Raw genomic sequence first — 16,245 nt, 5'->3', positions numbered from 1 at the left:
CCGAGCCAAATATAAACCTACATTTCAATGTTAGGGCAGCAGTGTCCAAGCCAGTACCACATATTTACAGAAGCAAGGAGTTCAATATTGTTTTTTTCTAGACACTGACTTTCTAGAAAATAAATTTTACAGAGAAGCTTCAAATGCACCCTATTAATATTAGAAAGAAATGATATGAACAGAAAACGAATTTCCTCTGTATATACAGTATATATATATATATTATTCTCTTTCTCTCACTCACATACAGACACAGCAAATCTCAACAAAATTAAAGTACCAGACACAAACAACTTTGGCTCTATTCTGCATAGTCACATTATTCTGGAGAGCTGTCTTTACTCTGGTAGAAAACACACAAGCTTGCTGTTCTTAACTTTAGTGCTAAATATACATACCTATGTGACGTGCAAAAAAACTAGGCAATTCACTTTTGTTACAAGTGAATAAGAAGAGAATTTCACACGGATAAAACACATGTGACTTATACATTTTAACAGAGCGATGGCACGCTGAACTGCTGACACGAAGCAGAGTCGCTCACATTTACTCACAATTCATGAGTCACTCATTCAAACTAATAAGAAACTGTTCTTGCAGTGGCATGTGCCCGCAGTTACACGATTCAGAAGAATTATATCATGGTGGAAAAGGTCCGCCGATAGCTCCTGTGTGTTGTGCTGCAAGACTGAATGTTAAAGCACTGCAGTGGCAGCTTACAGTTATTGGTGTTAGTGTGTGGGATTCCAGCTTACCTACTATGTGCGCATTTCACTGATGGCCAGGTGACCCTGAGGTGTGTGTGCAGCGAAGATCCGCATGCAAACGCAGGGCAATCTCCTTAACCGAACACTTGGAAGAAACATGGGAGGAAAATAAAATTTAAATGGCATGCAAAACTTGCAACTGGCTCTGTAATTTCCGCAGTGTTTTATAAAACCGTTCCCAGGACTGACAGGACACAGGTGTTCATTGACGACACACTGACTTCCATAGACAAACTGAGGGTTACAGCAGGTTCAGTTACTGAAGATGCAATAATTCAGCTAATAATAATAATAATAATAACAACAACAACAATACCACCACGGGGGGGCTCAACTTTTTTCCCCACGCTTTCAGACACGAGTGATGCGCCCTTTGAGGTGCAGCTCACCTGCACATTTACACAGAAAGTCACTGCAATTGAATGGCAGCGAAGTCCGAGCACGTGGACGTGGCGCGTCCATCATCGGCGTCCACAGCAGCAGCGGCGGCAGCGGCGGCGGCGGCGACGGCCACGGGCCTAACAGGAGGCCGAGTCGGGCAGGAGGACAAGCCTCTCCGTGACACGTGCAGCGCGCGGACGTGGGTCCCGGGCCCGACTGTCACTGTGGACGCGCGAGTGTGTCTACGTAGCCTAGGGATGTATAAATGAGGAGGGCGCGCGCGCGCACGCTCGCGGTCCGGTCCGCCCGGCTGTGCATATACACAGTACAGCGATTTCACATGATCGTGTGCACGGAGTGTGGAGAAATGTGCCATCTAGCAAACACACCCCCCCTTATGATCCCCACAACATATCCACATCTAAAAACAAAAACCCACGCGAAAAAAAAGGCCCTTTCCATTCGAACGGAGCCCGACACCAGAATCCCATCATATGAGAAATGTTATCATTATTACAGTATGGCATGCTTCTCAAAAAGAGGAAAAACGGTTCTGTTCTGCAGAAAATGCGCTAGGATCTGCTTAACCTACCAGATATTTTTAATTAAAGCAGAAATAATTTTTAAAAAAAAACCACCACAACAAAAATAACCAACAGCATCGAATCACGCAATGTTGATATAACTAAAAAAAAAGGATATAAAAGTGCAACATAATACAGTCTCTTTCGAGTATTCTTCATATAGTTAACATTCGCGCAACATGTCACATCATTGAATTATTACATATGACTCCGCATGCATGCGATCCAAAAGTGACATCTGAACTAAACACAAACAGGGTTACAGTCCCAAGTCCCAAACACACATCAAATAAGAGAAATGCGTGGTGTTTAAAAAAATACACACACACACACACACACACACACACACACGGAGGAACAGGAGCAACCAGTACCCACATGCAAGTGTCTTAACAATGAACCCTTTAGATACGAACCAGAAACACGAAACACAGCAAAGTGACACACGAGTCCGACAGCATTCCACACTGCGTGTGTTCCTAGTGCTCTCGACCCCCCCCCCAAATTAAAAATAAATACACAAACATACATATGATATATAAATTGACATACCATATACAGGGGTGCTACCGAGCATTTCTTGCTGCAATAACAGAAAAAGGAAGAGAAGAAGAAGAAAGAAGGGAGAAGAAGAAGGAAAAAAAAAAAAAAAAAGAGCTGAATCGGAATTTTCACAAGACGGAATTCCAAAGGTTGCTTTTCATTAGAGCCACTTTTTCGCTGCGGCCGATCGGGTTTCAGCGGCTCCCGGCGCGGGCCCTCGTCGCCAGGTATTCATTTAACCTACATGCATATCATTACGGCAAAGCAACACCGACACCGCAAAAAACCTCTCCTGGATAACAAGTGAAGGAGGGATGGAGGGGGGAAAACACACACACACACACACACACACACACACACACGCGCACGCACGCACACACACACACACACGCGCGCGCGCGCGCGCACACACAGAGGCGCGCGCGCGCGCGCACAGACACGAGCACCAATGCAAACCCATGTCAATTTTACTGCCTCCCTGTGAAGCTCCGGAAATCGGATACAGGGGCTATTAAACGGGATCCCAGTGCTGTCGATGCCATTAAAATACATATTTAATCCACGTCTGTCTCACCGCCGTGCTGCCCCCGCCACCCCCCACTGAGAACAGTGTCATTCATTGTGTTTATTATTTACCAGCACCACCTCGGCAGTCTGCGCATTCAACTTTTCTCTTCCCCCCCCCTTGCTTTACACAAATTAACTTCTTCTGGCTGAAAAGTTACTTTCAAAGAATCGCAACACCACCCCGGCGCACTCTCACTTTGTGGTGATGGAGCGAACACACGCATCCTGACGGAAATGCGCATGAGGGGGGCTTTTCTGGATCGCGTCCGAGTCCCAATGCTCACAATAGTTCTCGGAACGCTGCGCGGAGACGGAGTGCGTGCACAAAATGCGCGTTCGCGGGCGGACCCGTGTGTGACGGGGAATGGGCGGTTTGCCGACATGAATGATGTGCGGAGCTCCGAACGGCTGCGTTACAGGAGATTAAGCGGTCCCCGTTCCCTGCAAAACAGCCTCGGCATTTTTTTTTTTTTTTAATTTATTTTTTTTTATTTTGTAACTGCACTCATCTCGGTGTGTTCATGCAAAGACTTACCTGTGTGTGCGACAGGGCAGCCTCACAGGTTAAGGTAACATCGATCCCGCTGTGTTGTATTTTTTTTTTCTGATGAACGGCCGCTCGGGTTAAACGAGGATGCTTGCCATTTGAAACCATTCCAAGTTAGTGAAGGGAAGACTGACCACAGCCTCTGCCATGTTGGAATTTCAAACCCAAAACAGCTGCTCCGGAGAAGCCAACATGCCCCGGAGTGCGCATGCGCCGTGGCGGAGAGAGCGAAATTCGAACGAGCCCCCAGTTCTCACGTTCGTATGACCGCGCAGCGCTGTTCGTATAACGGGTCCCTTCTCTATTTCAGTGTGAGCGAGTCCGCTGCTTTGGTGTAAACCTCCTGCTGCGTTAACCAGAGAAAGTTTAGCAGAAAATTAAAGCTTTAATAATATCGAATTTAATAGTATCGATCGCTTGATCCTAGTTTAATTGGGGGCTGGTCCACTTCGGTTCCTTTCCCGCGGTGACATAATGAGCAAATTATTCCAGATTACACCCGATTTATGAGGCTCAACCACGACGTGAAGTGTTTTTGTTCATTTAGCTGCTGCTGACATGATAGAGTCTGAATGCTTGAAAATATGAATGGAAATCGGCTGTCCTCCGATCATTAAGTTTTAACACTTTTATCAAGTTTACAAGGACAGTTTAAAATTTACCCTAAATCAATTGTCAATTGTGTCTGCATGCTGAATTTTTGAATTTTCAAATGAAAAATGACAAAATCTGGGGAATGTTAGAATGCGGTGATTAATTGGTAGTTCTGACTATACATAAAATATAAAAAATAATATATTTAATGGAAAATATTAAATGTGGAGTTCATGAATATATTGCAGCCACGTTTTAACAATGAATGTAACAATTGCAGAAATTGTTATCATGCAATACAGTACACCTTCAGATTTATTTATAATTCACTCTTGGAATGTTTTTTCCATTCTATAAATTTGTGTACCTATATGCAGTCATAAATAAATCCATACATACATACATACATACATACATATGAGATGGTTATACAGTATGCATGACTGCCACACTTACCCACATCCTGCAGAGTGATCAAGCAGTGTATTTCCCAATGACAATTATAGAACAAAAGCAGAATTAGTAATTTCAGCCCTAATTAGTGTGTAAATGTCCTGTCCCAGATACCTCGTAATTAGAAGATCAGTGGGGAGACATGATTTGAAAAAGACATCAAAGAAAGCAGAACTGTCATGTGAAGTTCATTGTTTTAAATATTAGTCTGACTTTGAGCGCTCAATCTGCTCTGCTGTCATTTATATCACATAATTAAAGTGCTTAAATGAATGCTGTGGTAATCATTTAATTTTGAGACAGGGCAGCATTTTACATGTTCACAAAAAAAGAATTATGAGGAGAAAAAATGATTTAAGAAAACGATCATATTGTAGAAGTAAAATGTTTCTTGTCCATCTTGTTTTTCTCAAGGTGTAATGTCAACCCCTTGCCCCTCCCCCTTGTCCACGGGGACGGCCTGACGGAACCCCACTTTGACATGTAATCTTGAAGTTGGCACCCATATTCTCAAAATGCCTCCCCAACACCATGTGCAAGGGCCTTGGTATGATGCATTGATGGAGCCCAGAGCACTCCCCACAGACCCAAAGCACTGGTTCCAGCAGAACCGCAGCTCTGGGGAGAATTCCTACCCAAAGGCAGTGCTCAGCCACTCGACCGGTATAACAAATGATGGCTCACACACTCCAAGGTAATAATTACTGAGCCGATTCAGCCTCACACAGCTGATACCAACAGCAGCTGGAGGGGAGGGAAAAAAAAAAAAGCACCTCTTGTCTCTGTTAGTGTTTGCTTCATCTTAAAAGGGAAATGGGGAGGTAAATAAATCAATAAAGAAACTAGAAATAGCCCTCCCTTGTTTTAGATCTGTGGCACAATGGCTAGTGGGAGACCAGACAACGAGCAGAGAAGCAGAGACAGAGCTGTGGATGTGAGGTAATCGGGGAGCTATTAGCCTACTGATGTTCATGTAGCCCAGGACAGGAAACAAGCAAAGAGCCTCATTGCTGGAACGGCTCTGCCAATAAGCGTCCTGGCCGTGCTGGCAGACAGCATGGCGTCTTTGGGCTTTGCGGAGTCCACAACTTCAGCTCCTTTCTGTCCTCCTCCTCCTCCAGACTGGAGGTCATTTAGAAAACTTCCAATGTGCATTTCCAGGTGCAGCCGTGTCCATCGTCTCACAGCTCAGATGAAAGGGCTCTCGCGTCGTGCTTTTTGTCCTTGTGTCAGCAGGCAGGACATCCTGAATTATTTTGCTCAGCTGCTACCCTGCACTCTTGTTACAGAATGTCAACATCGTCCAGAAACACATGCCACTCAGATTTGTATTCTCTCCTTTCCACTGACCTTTACAAAACCTTCGGTCATTTGTGAATGCTAATAAAAAGTGGATGAGAATCTGAAATTAACATTTGCAGGTAGCTGTAATTTGCAATATCAATTTTGTTGACTAATTTATTGATACTATAATTTCATTAAAGTGAATTAAAATAAGAGATGAAATTCCCGTGTACAACATTGTCCCAATTCTGCATGCATGTGGGAATCAGAGTGTGAGGTGGGATCTGAAATTTGAAAGATCCACTATGAATGCAGCATCCTTCCACAGACTGAATTCCCAACAGCAAGTGCATGCTTTGCAGGCCCATGATGCATCTAGAACCGTTTTATTGCAGCTGTTTAATTTTGCAACATAAATATTTGATGAAATGCTTTGATTAAGTGGGGCACAAAACTCACATGTACTGTACATTGAAGTTATAGCCTCAGGGTAATTGTTCTCTCTCTGCTTGAGTGGTTTACATACATATTTTGTTTTTAAAAACGGTAAATACGGAAAATGCATATAAACCTCACGCGCAAACATCCTCGTAACAGACTGGGCTGAACATGTTTGATGTATTAGTGAAATAAATTGTATTCCACGTGGTAATTAACCGTTGAATTCATTTCTTGGTGGGGGGTCAGATGTTCTCTTAAATCTTCTGAAGGATACGCTGCGATAGTATGTGAAAGTACATCATGCAAAGTGCGTAATTTTCCATGGTGTTTAAGTACAGTATTCGTCAGGATGTAGCATGAACCAAAACAAGAGATTATAAATGATGATATTCAACACGAAATGGTCTGGCTCCAGATGTAAGAAGCTTCATCTCATCACTGAATAACAACGTGCTGCAAGGCTGTTTGTGGCAGAGACTTACCCCCACAGTGAAATTGTTTATCTCCTCGGGCCTGAGGTTAGGGTTTACTGAGTCACGTGACAGGCTGTATTTTAACCTTCTGCCTGCAGACTCTGATGTCACCTCTGATCACTTCAACAGAGGGGTACTTGGATTTCCTTCTTCGCTGCAAAACATTGCTTCAGAGGATGCGAGTCAGTGCCTGTTTACAATGCCCGATTTTCTGTGTTGCTTGGTGTGTGCTGTCAAATGAATTAGTAAAGAAGCATTGCTGTCTGAAGCAATACATTCGTTGAATAACAGTTCCGTGTTGATTTATTTTTTCCTTTTTCCTAAATTGTTTACTTTCATTTTTTAATATTCTGCACATGTTGTATCATACACCACTGTATCCCTGATCAAACAGTTACATTTAGCAGCTATAATGCTTGTGCATATTTAATCACGCTATATTTTTCAGATTAAATATTAAACTATTTTGTCTTATAAGAGACAGCACGGACAAATCAAATATTTAAAGTAGAAAAACATATTCCTTTTCTAAAATGTCTTTACAAACATCTGAACATCTGATGCATGCATATAAATAAAGCGTGGCCAAAGTGTTTGGGTGTATGAACCGAAATGATTCTACCATTCAAAAGGGGAAATTCCAGAGTAGGAGAATTACATGATTTTAGGCGAAAATAATAGCGATTCACAAACACATCTCAATAGCTGCTAAAGACAATGCAAAAAAGAGGGAGGGAAATGACTGAAAAATGAGAGGTTTGGGTTTTCTTACGCTGCGGGTGCGCAGCCAACTCCCTTTATGGACTGAGCCTAACATTCTAATGGGGACAAGCTTGAAGTGAATAGAGCCCACAGAGGATAAGCTACAAAATCTCGCAATAAAAGCAATGTGATTTACAGTAAATTCCACAGGGCTGACAGCGCCAGAGCTGAGGGCATAAACACTCCTTTCAATGCAAGGCCTTCGCTCAGCTCTATCTGCTGTGAACTACATTCGCGTGGTGAGCCATGGTGCTTACCAGCAGTGACTTTGATAAATAACCAGGAAGTCCCACTGTTGGCTCAAAACTAGAAGTTGTTCAGTTGCAATTCTGCATTTGTCCTGCTTTAATGGGTATGGAAGTGGCTTTAGCAGTAATCTGTCAGTGATTGATTAGGCCCTCACCAAATCCCCACTCAGCTTGCTGTTCCAGGCTGCGCGCCGTGGTAGTGGCCACAACTCCACCTCCGCACGCTTCTATCAGGAGTTGTGCTGTATTTACCTGAAAGCACAAACACGGTTAATTCCACTCCGGTGCGTGCTTGCTGGAGTGGACACAAGTCTGTCCTGAAATTGGAACTGACACGTATTTCTGGGTCTTGAGAACTTAAATGATGTAGAGGTGGGGGAACAGAACTGTATATTCATCTCCAACTTATTTGGGTAAGAACCCCCACTCTTTCAGCTCTGCCTTCTGGCTTTTTTCCCAATTAGCCATATCATTTTGCAGGTTTGCACTATTTTATAGTGCAACTGCAGGTATTAAATATCATTAGTCCCATTCAGTAATGTATTATCTACTGATACCTGACTGTGCTGGCATCATGGGTTTTCCCAGATCTGTCAATGAACACGCTGCCCGTACACGACAGTGGCATCTGCACTGGTTCCCCTCCAGTTTGCTCACCAGGATCACATTGGAGTGGATGATGATGTGGAATTTGCTGACTGGAGCTGATGATCTACCCGTTAAACAGAGCCTACTCCCACTTGGACAAAGCACAAAACACTGTGAGAAACATATTTTTGGAATTCTCCAGTGTGCTCTACACCACAGAGCTTCAACTGTTGGATGAGAAGCTTTGGTCAGTGCAGGTGAACACATCCATTGTGTCCTGGATTCTGGACTACCTGAATTGTAGACCACGGTTTATATGACTGTAGGGATACTTGTTAGACATATTCCTACAGCCACATAAACTGCGGTCTGTCATTTGGTTCATTTAGTGTAAAGACACTAACTACACTTAAGAATCACACGTCTGCATCTAAGTCTCTCTTCCGGCTAATGTACTGCACACATTGTATTTTCTATGAGTTGTACGTTGCTTTGGAGAAAAGCATCTGCTAAATGAATAAATGTGATGTAAATGTAGACATGGCTGTGATCAGCAAGGGGGCCCTCGGGGACAGTCTTGGCTCCCTTCCTGTCCACCCTGTACATGTCACAGTTAAGACACAACACCAAGCTGTGTAATCTGCAGAAGTTCTCAGATGATACTGCAATAGTTGTGTGTTTCAGGGACTGGCAGGAAGATGAGTACAGAGGCTTAGTGAAGGATTTTGTTGAGTGGAGCAACAGAACAAACTGCAGTACCATATTGGACAACTAAAGAGATGGTGGTGAAATTCAAGAAGTCCAAGGGTTCATAGTTTTCAGTAACCATTAATGGAGAACAAATGAAGGTAGTAGGGATGTATAACTATCTGGGGGTGCACCACAACAAGAGGCTCGAATGATCCAGCAGCACTGAGGCCCTGCCAAGTAGGGCCAGAGTTGCTTTTACGTTATGACGAGGTTCAGGTACATTGAAACGTACAAATAATCATTTCTTGTACTGGTCTGTGGTAGCAAGTGTAGTCTTCTTTCCAGCTGTATGCCTGGACAATGGCATTTCTATAGATGCTGCCAACAGAATGAAGTAGCGGATCAGGAAGGCTGGCTCTGTGTTTGGAGTTAGGGTGGACTCTCTGGATGAAATGGTACAGAGAAGGACACCAAACAAACTCCAAGCCATCATGGACAATGACTCTCACCACCCTGTAGGCCATCCTGACTAAAGAGAGGAGCATCCTGAGCAACCTAGTGGCCCAGCTGTCCTGCTACATAGAGTGCTCCTGGAGGCCATTTCCATCAGCACCCATTGGGCTCTAGAATGAATCTTCTCCAGCTGTCCAGGTGGAACTGACGTCCTACTATATGAGTGGTGCTGAGCTGTCTGTACTACTTGTTTCATGTATTTGCACATCTTTTTCAATCTTATATATGCCTACATGTGATATTTATGCATTAAAATGTTATTCCATTGTCTTCTCTCACTGCTTCGTTATGTATGCATAACTGCTTTAGTATTAGTATTAGCACACATTAATTACTACGCAACCTTACTAATACGTAAGGTTAAAACATTTTTTTCACCAGTATCTATATACTGTATATAATATGAAAAACCTTCATAATGTTTGATTGTGCTAGTGCAAAGCCATTTATTGTAACATATTAATCACACACTGACTACCCAAGAAGACAATAGAATAATGTTTTCCAAAAATTAGCAACCATTTATTATTTTAAATGTGACAAAAGTGAGGGTGAAATTAAATCGAGACAGGGAGTAAAATGATGATTAGCTTTTATCAGTGAATGAATTTTAATTAAACAAAATAAAAAATTCTATGAACGTTGTTGTACGTGTTTTTGTGTATATTCTAGTGGAAATCCAGAAAATGGGAAAAAATCAGGCACACCCAGATTCCTCATGGGCAGACACATTCTAAATCTGGTGTTTAAAACAAAGCATTCTAATAATGCAATTCATTTTACATTCAAAGAACATTTTAGTTATTTTTAAAGCAAGAGGTCTAGGCATAAAAATTTGTGTATGAATTTTAATGGAGACACTTAAATGGTAATTATTCCACTCAGCTCAAATGCAGGTAACAAATGGAATTCAATCAGTGTTCATGCATAATGACCGTCATTAGGAGAAAAATAATAATGACATCCTATCTGCATTAAACCTGCAGACACTTTACACAATGATCTCAGGCCCATTATTGATCTCCATGGAGATAAGCAATTGTCACTTTTTCAGCATTGTACGTGAATGTTAAATACATCACATTTGTTTGCGGCAAACTATTTCAGCAAATGCTGGGATCCACATAATTAACTACTTGAAATGTGCATACTTGTTCTCTATAATTGAAAATGGGTGCCTGGGAACATCACTGACCACTACAATGTGCCTTTCACATTTATAATTTCATTTCATATATGTGCAAACTGACTGGCCATTCTTTGAAAAAAAAGATCATACTTTCACGAAATTCCCATGTTTGAAAATTTAAGTACTACAAGATTATAGCAGAGTTGTTTTAACTGACAACACAGCCCACATGTTACCAGTATCTCAGTTTTCATCTTTAAAGGAAATATAATATAACCAGATAACAAGGGATATGAAATTTAACACAATTAAAGCACAATCACAATAAGAAAATACATTTAATATTACAATTTATAAAGGATGTTTGAAGCTTATTTCACCCACAGTAAGAACAGATAAGATTATATGCCCTAATTTATAGTTAAATCCAATCCATAAATAATCCAAAGATATTCTAAAATCTGTTGAAACTGGACTGTTATTACCAGAGAATGTCAGTGATGTAATTATTGCCAATGGACACCCATAATTTTAGTGGATGATTCGGACAGAAAAAGAGGTTTTTTTTGTCACTCTTTATCAAAATTACAGAGAAAAAGTTTTCTCATCAGATATTCCCCATAAGTATGTGTTACATCCTGATATTACTTTACCCCGTTGGCTGTAGATTGCTGGTTTGAATCTATTCCCACATCTGTTTGCATATGTTCTCCGCATGATAGTGTGGGTTTCCTCCAGGTTTCCTCTCACATTCTAAAAACAGTCACTTCATTGGTGTCTCTAAATTGCCCCAACTGTGTATCTGCATGAGTGAATGAATGTGTGTAGCCATAGACAGACTGGGATCTTTGCTTCTCCAAACTATCTCTGGATCATTAGGACCCTATGTTGGTTTGTAAAACTAAATGAATAAACATTTGTTCGCAGTGTCAGTGAAGTAGGTTTTTGGTGATTGGATTAAATGTCAGTAACTGATCAATTAAGTGAAAAGGAAGTACAGTAAACCCATTAAGCACAAACAAAGAACTGAATGCAACCCTTTGTTCCCTTACCTTTGAGAAATTGAATTTTGTTTTGTGAAACTATCAAACATTTTCATTTGTATCCAGCTACTATGTACTAATCAAATTATATCAAAATATGGCGTTAAGCCCAATTTTTTTCTAGTAAAACGATTACTTAAAATTCACCAACTAGCTAAATAGCTGATTATATAACAATCTCATATTTTTATTTTTGTGACAACACACTTTACTTCATGAAAAAACTAGGGTAAGGACATATGAACAATCACAGTGCCAAGGGAAAAAATTCTGAAATGGTACTAACTTACAGCCATGAAATCAACACTAAATATTTGGTACCCTAGTACTCTGCTATTAAAACAGCCTGAAACCATTGCATTGTAAGAAAACACCTTGTCTCCCCCATTTATCAGCAGATACCATGTTTCCCTATTATCAGGTCTCATAGGGTGCTAGTACTTGTCCGATTTAATGTGAGTGTAGTCGATATGTTGTGGAACTTTCACCTGTTGAGTGCAAGTGACATGAAATTTTTCTTTTTAATTTTTTTTTAGCAGCAACACTGGGTCACAGTGATATACTAAGCTTCAGGACAATTTTTACAGTTACAAGGAATCATCAGGACAAGTGTCAGCAACACCTTAAGTTTTATTTCTCGAGTGTTTAAAGTCTATATCCCATAAAGCGTACTATGATGTATATTGAATGTCAAAGTGGATGCGCAACAGAGAGAACCATGGGAATACTTTATTAATGACTATGGTTGAGATTGACTCCAATGTAATATTAAAAATAGGTTCAACAGCATTTTATATGATATATTAGTTATCTTTACTACTTTGCACCTCTCACTGCTGCGGAATGCTTGAGGACTTCTAAATTTACTCAGATTATTATTCTTTATTTAGCCAATGCCTTTGTCCAAGGCCACTTACAATGTTAATTTTGTACAGTAAATGACAGGCAATTTTTTTAAAAAATCCATGTTATACAGTATGATATTTTTACTGAAGCAATTCAGATCCAAGTACTTAACCAAGGGTATTGCAAATAGTACACAAACATTGACGGAAACCGCTTATCCCGAGTGGGGTTGCAGTGAACTGGAGCCTAAGCCGGCAACACAGGGCGCAAGGCCGGACAGGGAGGGGACACACCCAGGATTCCTTTGCAAGACATCCCAAGCAGAACTCGAACCCCAGACCCACCAGAAAGCAGACATAGGCCAAACCCGCTGCACCGTTGCACCACTGCACCCCCCATACTTGCAAATAGTAGTGGGTTTCAAATCAGGAATCTTTCAAACCACTGTGCTTTTTTATGAGCAGTTCTCTTTTTTGGATTTTTAATTTTTTGCAGATACTTTCATTAGCTTCTTCTACATCCTTGATACCATAATGAAACAGACATGAACACAAAAACAGCACCATAAATCAGTGAAAGTAAGGGTGTGCTCAGGAGAACACAGCGCAATGTTTCATATGTATGCACACAAATTGAGATGGCTTTCATTCCCAGCATCATCAGGTCCCAAACACAGCTGTCTCTGTATTCATCTGCTGGGACCCGTTACTGATCTCAGCAGTGGGCTGATTCAGTCTGCATAAGGTTCGTTACCCATATCCTCAACCTGTACACACAGCTGTTTGTGTGTTCATTGGCTGGGTCTAATGGTCTATCTAACTTACAGACTTAGAAGTCCAGATAACCAGAGTCCTTACACTGGAATGAGGGCTATTTTTTAAGTCCAGAGAAGAACATCTGCATAAACCGAGTGTCTGTACAATTGTGAATGAGTGTATGGATTTGTTAACAGAAAAAACAGAGGCTGAATATCAGATCAAGAAATATCTGGAGCCTAAATCTGCAGCATGGGACAACAGATATGAACATTTACTTGAAACCTGAAGTCTGTAAGTTAAAAACCCACGTCTTGCTATTGTGTTTGTATTATTATTATTATTATTATTATTATTATTATTATTATTATTATTATTATTATTTTTATTTTTTATAGAGCGCTCTTCTCACACAGTGACACAGAATGCTTTAACACAAGGATACAGCAAGAAAAATTGATACAAACAAAGAAGACATTGTATTGTTGAGCAAGGTACTTACTAGGAACTGTTTCAATAAAAATACTGAGGCTTTTATATGGTTGTGTCAAAAAATGAAAGCTTTGCATTAAAGTAGCAGCTAATCAGCAAATAAATAATACTAAGAGTGCTTGGGACATATTTGGTTGTATGAATGACCTGATGTGACGCAGCAATGAGTAAACTTAAAGGGTTTAATTCTGTTGTTTGCTGTTAAACAAAGCAATAACAAATACAACAATAAACTATAAAGAAAACACTATTTTGACAGCTGGCAAAGAAAAATTTGGAAAATTTCAATCAGGAACAAAATCAGAAATGAACGTTCACACACTGCAGGAAAACTTAATTGTTAAATTGATCCATGCTAAAACTAACACCAAAAAACTCAAACACAGGTCAAACTCTGCAAAATACCTCCATCACTCTGTCTCCAAAGCCCAGGTTTTATCCTTAATAAGCCTTGGATCAGGTGCAGCCATCAGTTTTGGAGATGGCAGAAAGAAGGCTACATCCCAAGGTCCGCAGTACTAGAACAGCTGCATCACAAGGTCCCGTCTCTAGGATGGGTGCATCCCAAGGTCCCAACACTGGTACTGTTGCATTCAGAGGTCCAAACACATGCAGTGCCGACCCCTAAGCCAAACACACTGGACACACCAGGGAATTTAACATTACTGGCTCACATGTGGTATATGGTTGCTAGTCCCTCTCCCACAGCATTTTTCATTTGCGCTACTTGATAGCTTTGGATAAAAAGACAAATCATGTCATGTTTGAAATGCTGTTAGTAGCATTATGAAAATTTTGTACAAATAGTTTTTGCTTAACCATCAAATATCTGCCACTTTGTGTTTTAATTACTTACATATTCAGTTAAGCTGAATATAAGATGACACATAATGGCAAAGATATACTATATACAGTATTGGTGCCTGTTTAACGTAAGAAAAGATAACACATGAAACTGCCAAAAATTAAGAACTACCCCTTCTCAGCTATAGCTTCATGTCAGTAAATTCCCCAAAAGAAATTGATTCACCGTATGCTATTAATAAGAATGTAATTCTTGACTAAATGGAAAATGATATATTGATATATTTTCTGTGGCAGGTTTCAGTTACACTCAATATATATAGATGTGGAAGGAACTAAAATTGCAGACATTCTAATAAGATAATCAGTTTACCAGACCTCCCCTGAAATAAAACCCTTCTGAATGGCGTAAAAGACCAGTTTATAATGTACTGTCCTGTTATTTATAGTCTTCAATTAAAAATGAATTGATTCTGTGGTCCTTTGTTACTCACTGGATGTAAATACATATTCATTACTTACAGTAACTGGTGTAAGTATAAGATCATGGAAATGTGGTTTCTATCTGATTTGCCAGATAGTTATCAAGTTAAAGTAAACATAAGGCTGCAGGTTTCAGTTTGCACCAGGTGCAGCATCTGGTGAATAAATGATTGTGTTTGTACTGCGCTGTCTTGCTGAAATCCATGCCTTCATTATATTTTGTTCAACCCGTTCAGTCAGAAAAGCACAAGCAAACATCTTGCACCTGGAGCTTATGTGCAGCCTGTCTCAAATTCATGCAGAAAACTTGTATACACTAAAGACCACAAGGCAAACAAGGCAGTGATGGAAAGATGTTTTGGAAGGGGCTGAAGTCTTCGTGGACTAGGATAGCTCAGGTACTTTCAGTGCAGGTGGTCTCTTTTTGACTCACCTTCTGGACGCCCGGGTCCTTTCGGTACGCACGGACCGTGCTGGGGTTTACACGTGGTGTGCAGGTGTTGCGTTTTGCATTTCTAACGATGATGACTTCCTCACAGTGACTCTTGTGCAGTGGAGAAATGGAGTCCTTAACACAGTCTTTCTGAGTGAGAAATTTTGGCTGCTTAAAAACTAGAACGGAAGCTTGCAGCCTAAAAAGGAAACCTGCTGCACATTCTGCTTCACACTGAAAGACCACATTGTGTTCTTCAGACTAACAATCTTGTGCAGGGCCTACTTAAAGCACTCCATATTTTTTGCAACCCCTGAGGAATGACTGCACAATTGCATTTGGGATGAGTAAGCCATGGTAGTCCAGATGAACTTAATTCATACAGCCACAGGCTTCTAAAGTGGACACAAGCTTGTGTGCTCAATGGGCATAATGTGGTGTGGAAAATAAGCTCAAGTAAGGAGAAGTGGACTTATTTTTCCACACCCTGTTGTAGAAAACCTCTCCACTATTCAGCCAATGCTCAGCGGTGAAAGCCCCTTGCTGAGACAACTTAAACGTGTGCTAGCATACTGTGCAAGGCCATAACCTTTTGTCAAACGGTCTATAACATCAGGTCCTCAGCTGCTACATCCAGGTTCAGCTGGCGAGTTGCAAGTACAGGAGCAGGAAAGAACAGTTATCCACTCCAATTGGTCACGCAGCATGCTGTCAGTCTTTGGTGGACAGTCTTTGTGATGAGGAAACCATCTTGCCTGTTCTCAGCTCATAGGACTGCTTGGATGATCAAAGTGGAGAATCTCAACTGTGAAATTAACAGGGCAG

General features: G+C 40.9%; 1 protein-coding gene across 1 annotated transcript in view; it reads right to left on the bottom strand.

The window, feature by feature from the left end:
- The window catches only part of fign (fidgetin), a 38,897-nt gene extending 35,355 nt beyond the window's left edge, over positions 1–3,542 (bottom strand). Inside the window, exon 1 of the mRNA XM_029256955.1 lies at positions 3,378–3,542. The gene's annotated coding sequence lies outside the window, so the exon portion shown is untranslated. The remainder of the gene's footprint in view (positions 1–3,377) is intronic.
- Between the last annotated feature and the right edge of the window lie 12,703 nt (positions 3,543–16,245).

This window comes from Scleropages formosus, chromosome 12, assembly GCF_900964775.1.
Source record: "Scleropages formosus chromosome 12, fSclFor1.1, whole genome shotgun sequence".
In the NCBI taxonomy this organism is placed as follows: Eukaryota; Metazoa; Chordata; class Actinopteri; order Osteoglossiformes; family Osteoglossidae; genus Scleropages; species Scleropages formosus.
Note: the sequence above shows the minus strand (reverse complement) of the source record. Positions and strands in the feature narration are given on the sequence as shown.